General features: G+C 45.9%; 1 non-coding gene across 1 annotated transcript; it reads right to left on the reverse strand.

Moving 5' to 3' along the window:
• Positions 1-5,084: 5,084 nt before the first annotated feature.
• LOC130108617 (U6 spliceosomal RNA) lies at positions 5,085-5,190 on the reverse strand. Its single transcript, XR_008809928.1, has one exon. It is a non-coding gene; the product is annotated as a U6 spliceosomal RNA (small nuclear RNA).
• Positions 5,191-7,181: the final 1,991 nt, after the last annotated feature.

The following is a 7,181-nucleotide window of genomic DNA, read 5'->3' on the forward strand; positions in this document are numbered from 1 at the left end:
TTTTCCTAATTTGCCATCGTAATTCCACAATTACTATTACTATTTTTTATATTGTGTAGTTTTTATCTGTTGTTGCTTTTTGTATTTGTTTATCTTTGTACAGTGTCCTTGAGTGTCCAGAAAGGCGCTTATAAATAAAATGCATTGTTATTATTATTATTACTACTACTATTAGTATTTAATTAATTACATACTCGTTCAATACAAATAAAAGGATGTACTGCAGTGTATGCATGGGCTTACCTTTACTTGAAAATGAAGTCCATTCTCCTATCCTTCTGGACAAAAATCTCCGTAACTTTGTTGTAAAAGTCCTCCTTATCTTCTTTTAGTTTCAGAAATCTTTCCGTCTCAATCAACCCGTGGGCTCACGCATACGCCCCCTTCAGTGAGGCAGAGGTACTGGCTGCCTCATCTCATGCTTTTTCAGTGCGGTTTTATGTAAGATCAGCAAGACTAAATATGTTATACACATGTAAACTACTAATAAGACACATTAGTCCTTAGCTAACTGGCCTGACCCTTTAGCCGAGCGGTTAGTGATGTCACCTTGTGGTGCTGCACATCCCCTATCGAATCCCGCACCGGGCAAGAAAATAACCGGTTACACACATACATGAAATACATTAACTATCTTAAGGAAAGTGAGGACATATAATAAAAGTGTCTACAAACATTACATTGGTGACAAACAGTGAGATAGCAAAAGGCATGCGCTCAACCCAGTTTGTGAGGGATTGCGCAATCCGAGGTGCGGCTCCACTCCTCGCTGCCTCAACTCGCGTATCTCCCCTCTAATTGAACAGGAAATATGCAAATTCAGCGATTTTGATAATAGAAATGATTTAAATTATTGGAATTGTACATAAATTACATTTATAGCACAGATCAGTAGACAAATATTAATTTTTATTTTATTTTATCATCATTTGTTTTTTCTTTTCATGATGAAAGGTGAGGCTCTGCCTCACCTGCCTCCCCTGACCGCACGTCCCTGCCCACAAGCTGGTGGAAATCTCACTCGAACGACACCATGTTCCAGACCTGTTAGACACGTTAGGTGTAACGGGTCTGGAACATGGTGGGTTATTTGTTTAGACCCAGAATGGGATGTTATTTGGTTACACAAATATGTAGTATCTTGACTACGTGAAACAAGTGCACACACAGGATTTGTTTACTTGTATATTGATGAAAACTTTGGGAGCACAACACAGCACAGCCACCTCGGCAGGCATTCATTACACACAGAGGTGGGAGGTAACGAAGTACAAATACTTCATTACTGTACTTAAGTAGATTTTACAGGTATCCATACTTTACTTATCTATTTTTCTGATAACTTTTTACTTTTACTCCCTACATTTTAACACAAATTTCTGTACTTTCTACTCCTTACATTTTCAAAACAGGTTTGTTACTTTAGGTTTAATGAATTTGAGAGGAATTATCAATTATTGACATTATAACCTTGTGGACTGATAAGTCAGTCTGTAAATGGTTAGTGGAGATGAACTCGGATAGTCTCGCGATACCAGACAGACGTCATTTTATTTGAAGTTGGAATGGTTAAGATAATAGTAGAGCTGAACGATTTGGGGGGGGGGGGACTATATACCGGTGTTGTCGCATGTTTTTTTTTAAGTATTATTATTCATATTGTAACGTGCACGGATAAGTAGACACGTTAGCCCTTGGCTAACGGGTCGGACCCTTTAGTCGACTGGTTAACGTTGTCGCTTGTGTTCTGATCTGTTATTCCCACCTATATGCTTATTTAGGTGTCATTAATTATAAATGATTAGGCACACCGTTATTACACAATGCCTAACGTGGCTTGCTTTATTCCACCGTATTGCAAGACTGCCCGAACAATATTCCTCGCGCTTCTCCCCACTCAACAGGTGACGTCACATACATGCGGGTGCCCTTACATGCCAAACCGGTACATGACATCCCTCCTTTTCTGGGAAATAAACTTCAGGTTATTTTCAAATCAAAAATATGAACCCATATAATGACAGTATCAAAACATTCCTAACCAAAACACATACCACATATTCTGTATGCTTTCACCTTAATTAGAACCATGTATTAATTCTCCATTAACACATATTCCCTTATGAACAGTCTGTAAACATATAAGACCTTTTAACATGTTAACTTCACATTTGCATCATCAAACAGCAATCGTCACTGAACTTGACCCAACAGTTTTTTATTTACATTTCTCCAGTCTATGTCTTATCATAATCTGCCAGCCTCGATGGCAAGCGTCTCTCTCTTGGAGGCCTGTCTGCCCCCTGGGTGTCATTGCTGGTGTTGCTCCGCTCTGCGTTTTGAGCACCCAGTGTCTCTCTGTTTGATGTGCAGTCCTCGGCATCCTGTGATGCTTCTGTTCCAGCAGGTGTCTCCTGAGTACTGGTGTATCGCTTCACGAATGTTGTGTTCCGTGTGTATCTGGCTCCGGTTGGAGATTCGACGACAACTTGGTTTCCTGATTTGCTCACCACCTTGTGTGGCGTTGTGTTGAATAGTGTTGTCAGTTTATCAGTCTTTTCTTGTCTCACCAGGACCGTGTCACCGACATTGACATCCGAGTACCTGGCGTGACGCCGTTCGTCTGCATAGATCTTTGATTGTCCTTCGTGTGCTAGTGAGAGAGCGCGTGCCCGCAGTACTTGTGGCAGCACAATACGCGTTCCACATAGAACCAACTGTCCTATTACACACAACTCACAAGCCACCACCGCAGCATATGCTGCGCACTTCTCAAAGTGTCCACTCTCAATAGCTTTACGCACCTCGATCAGCTCCTCGTCGTGGGCTGATGCCTCCTCCACCTCGCGGGTTGTCAATGCTCTGGGTGTGGCACTCACTGCAACGAATCTCACGTACTCGTCGGATCCATGTGCATGTTTCTGTTTCAGTGCGCTGTTCCCCAGCAGACGTGATAGTGGGTCTGCTATGTTCTTTTTGCCCGAGATATGTACTACTTTAAAATCATAAAGCGGTAATCTTAGGACCCATCGCTCTATACGAGCGCATGGTTTCGAGCGTGGGCTGTAGATAGATTCAAGAGGTTTGTGGTCTGTAACCAAGTCAAATCGTCTACCATAGATGTATGGGTGTAATCTTTCACACGCCCATACCAGACCTAAGGCCTGTTTCTCTGTCTGAGAATACCTGCGTTCACAGTCGGTTAGACCATGACTGACATAACAAATGGGAACATTTTCTCCATTCTGGGTCTGTACTAACACTGCTCCTAATCCCACTGGACTAGCGTCTGCAATGATTTTGGTCGATGCATCTTTGTTAAAGTAGGCTAGTGTCCCTGCTTTGCCTAAGCCCTCTTTCAGCGCCTCAAACGCTTGTTTCTGTTCTGGATGGAATTAAAACGGAGTGTCCTTTCTTGTCAGGCGTCGCAGCGGCTCTGACACTGTTGCAAACTGTGGAATGAATCTGCTGCTGTAATTTACGAGCCCGAGGAAGCTTCTCACCTCCGATGCGTTTTCCGGCTCTCTCGCCTCGCTCACGGCTCTCACTCTCTCCTCTGTAGGACCGATTCCTTTTTCAGACAGCAGGATTCCCATGAAAATCAGTCGATCCATGTTGAGCTGACACTTGGCAGGGTTTAGCGTCAGTCCGCACTCCTCCAGTCTCCTCATGACTGTGTGTAGTCGCTCGTTGTGTCTCCTCAAAACCGCAGTCTTTTGCCGCACGTCTCAAGCGTGTAGCGAATTGTTGTACTGTCTCCCCCTCATTCTGGGAGATTTTCTGAAATGTCTGGCGGGCGAATGTAGCATTTACTTGAGGCACGAAATATCTGTTCAAAGCTGCAACAGCGGCATCATAATCAGTCACCTCTCCGGTGCCGTCCAAAGTTGAAAAGATGTCCTGTGTGTCTGGACCTGCGTGATGCAGAAGAAGTGCTCTCCGGCGCTGCTTCACTGCATCCTCGGTGTTATCATCGATGATCAGACCTTTCCCATCAGCAAACAGTTCAAATGACATTAGCCATCTTGTCCACCGCGGCCCCAAAGTCGCCGGGTTGGAGTAGCAATCAAACGCCGGTACGCATGCTGTCTTTTCCATGCTGCCGCGCTAGCTAGCTACAACTGTTAGCTACACTTCAGATCTAACTAAACGTTACGAACCTTAGCTCATCACTTAGCTTAGGCTTGGTACATCACTCGTCGCCATTGTTCTGATCTGTTATTCCCACCTATATGCTTATTTAGGTGTCATTAATTATAAATGATTAGGCACACCGTTATTACACAATGCCTAACGTGGCTTGCTTTATTCCACCGTATTGCAAGACTGCCCGAACAATATTCCTCGCGCTTCTACCCACATCAACAGCTGACGTCACATACATACGGGTGCCCTTACATGCCAAACCGGTACATGACAGCTTGCAGTCTGGGAGACTGTCGCCACAGCCAGGATGCGAACCCGTGTCTCCCATTCCACAAGCGATAACGTTAACCAGTCGACTAAGGTACGGGCGATACGAGTTCAAATCCCGGCCGCGACAGTTCCTGTGGTTGCCCCCCGAATTCGCTACAATATTTTCAGGGGATAGGCCTATCATAAAATGATCTACTTCTCTGGCTAATATTCACGGTGCCTTGATGGAAGTCATGGACGTTTGAATTCATAAAATTATCTTTTCTCCAAGGACTGTTTTCAGGCTAGACTTTTGAAATTAATCTGTGCCTTCAACTAAATGAAAACACAATGATAATGTAACTTTGACCAAAAAATAAAGGTGACATGGTGAAATGGCTGAGCCTGTACTTTTAACTTTTATACGTTGAGTACATTTCGGAGCCTGTACTTTGTACTTTCTACTTGAGTAAAGAAGTTGAGTCAGTACTTCTACTTTTACCAAAGTCTATTTTTATACAAGTATCTGTACATCTACTTGAGTAGAGAATATGTGTACTTTTGCCTACTGTGCTACCGTCTGAGATTACACAGTGCAGGGTACACAACTCGCCACTAGAGGTTTTTTTACACAGTTATAGCAAATGCTGTGATAACTGAAAAAATATTGTAGAAATAAAAATAAATAAAAAAATATGGAACACTTCACGAATTTGCGTGTCATCCTTGCGCAGGGGCCATGCTAATCTTCTCTATATCGTTCCAATTTTAGCATATGTATTGCCGAAGCAATACACTAAACGCAAGAGTCTGGCCACTATATAAAATGGTCTAAATCCAAACGAACCGCCGTAAGGGTGTCAACCTTCTAAAGTCTCTAGAAAACACAACACAGTCAACACAACACGTAGAAAATGGGATCTGGATTGGTTTTAAAATGATTTTAAACGCATTTGTTTAACACATTTTCTGCGCGAGAAAGCCGTGAAGAACTCTGGGAGTTATTGCGTCAGTCAACCAGGATTGGTGTGTGTAGCGATGAGGAGACACGACGATTGGTTAAACCCGCTCCCACGAGGAAAAGAAGGCAGATTATGTAGAATCTCACGCCACAGAAATGACAGAGGACTGCGAGCATTAATAATAACAATACATTAAACTTATATAGCGTTTTTCTAACACTTAAAGTCGCTTCGGAGAGGTTGTGTCGAGCGACAGCGCTGTGTCCTGACGTGATTTCTAAATACAATATTGGCGACGAGGATGGCTGATATCTCTCTCCCACCACCTGCCCCTTCCTGGCATTACCTGGCGAGCCTCCGGTACCATGGACTCGCTGGCTATATAGTTTTGAAAATTACATCATCGCCTCAGGGCTCGACGACGTGAGCCAGGCTAGGAAGACGGCTCTGTTGCTACACTGCTTGGGAGCAGAGGGTCATCGTGTGCTCGGGACTCTGGGGAACGTCACAAGCTTTGACGAAGCTGTGGGACTTATGAGCACCCATTTCGCTGCTCCACAGAGTGCCCTCCTTCGGCGATTTATATTCCATCAGCGACACCAACTGCCTGGTGAGTCTGTGCGGCAGTATGTAGCTAATTTGCGAAGGCTAGCTAGCTCGTGCAAGTTTGGCGCGCTTCAGGACGAGATGGTTCGCGACCAGCTAATCGAACACACCAACAACGCAAAGGTGCGTGAGACTCTCCTGCTGGAAAAAGACGATCTGCTGCTGTCCAGAGCAATTACCATCGCACTACAGGTTGAGGGAGCAGCTGAGTGTGCTGCTATGCTAAATACACAGCAAGTGGCCACCTCCAGTCAAGCTGCCAACGACTCCTCCCTCTACTCACGGCTGCCCCTCAGGACGCAACCCAGCCAGAGCGAGGCGGGCGCCGACTCCACTGGGGACGTCTTGCAACTGCAACGACGGCGTTCTCGGCCCCGCCCTCAACAGTCCTGTGGTAACTGTGGGTCTCGGTCTCATGTTTCAAGGGCTCAGAACTGCCCTGCCCGTGGCCAGACATGCCGTGGCTGAGGTAAGCACAATCACTTTGCCAACGTCTGTCGATCTTCCCCGGCTGGGTCAGAGGGCCACACCCCCCAGTCTTCAACCGCCGTCATTCACAAGGTGAGCTCTGGGCCAGTGTCATAAAAATCATGCACAGTCAACATTAATGATGTGTGCATCCCCCTGCTGTTGGGCACCGGTGCAGGTGTGTCTCTCCTGAATGTTGATACCTACAGTCAATTTTTCGGTTCACTGCCACTGTCCGCACCCTCAGCTGTCCTCTATGGGTATGGTGACTCCAAAATCGATCTGGTTGGCTCTCTCCAAGTGACTGTCCGCTATGGAACCAAGCTGGTGCCCAATGCAGTTTTTCATGTGGCATGCCGTGGGGCCAACCTGATGGGCCTGGACCTGTTCTCCGCACTGGGGTTCTCCCTCTTAGACACAAAGGGGGCAGCAATCCTGACTGTTGCCACACCTTGGCAGCAGAAGTGGCCATCGCTGTTTATGGGGCTGGGCTGCCTCTCCGCCTTCTTCCATCAACCTCTCCTCAACCCTGCTGTGAAATCTGTCATCCAACCACTGCGCCGCATCCCGTTGGCTCTCCGTGATGGGGTCTCCGCCGAGCTGCAACAACTGCTGGAAGCTGGCATCATTGAACCGGTGGACGCGTCACCTTGGGTCTCAAACCTCGTGATGGCTAAGAAGAAGTCGGGGGCCTGCGTGTCTGCGTCGATCTACGTGCAGTAAATAAGGCAGTGGTCCCTGATAAGTATC

The sequence above is a fragment of the Lampris incognitus genome, chromosome 2, assembly GCF_029633865.1.
Source record: "Lampris incognitus isolate fLamInc1 chromosome 2, fLamInc1.hap2, whole genome shotgun sequence".
Taxonomy (NCBI): Eukaryota; Metazoa; Chordata; class Actinopteri; order Lampriformes; family Lampridae; genus Lampris; species Lampris incognitus.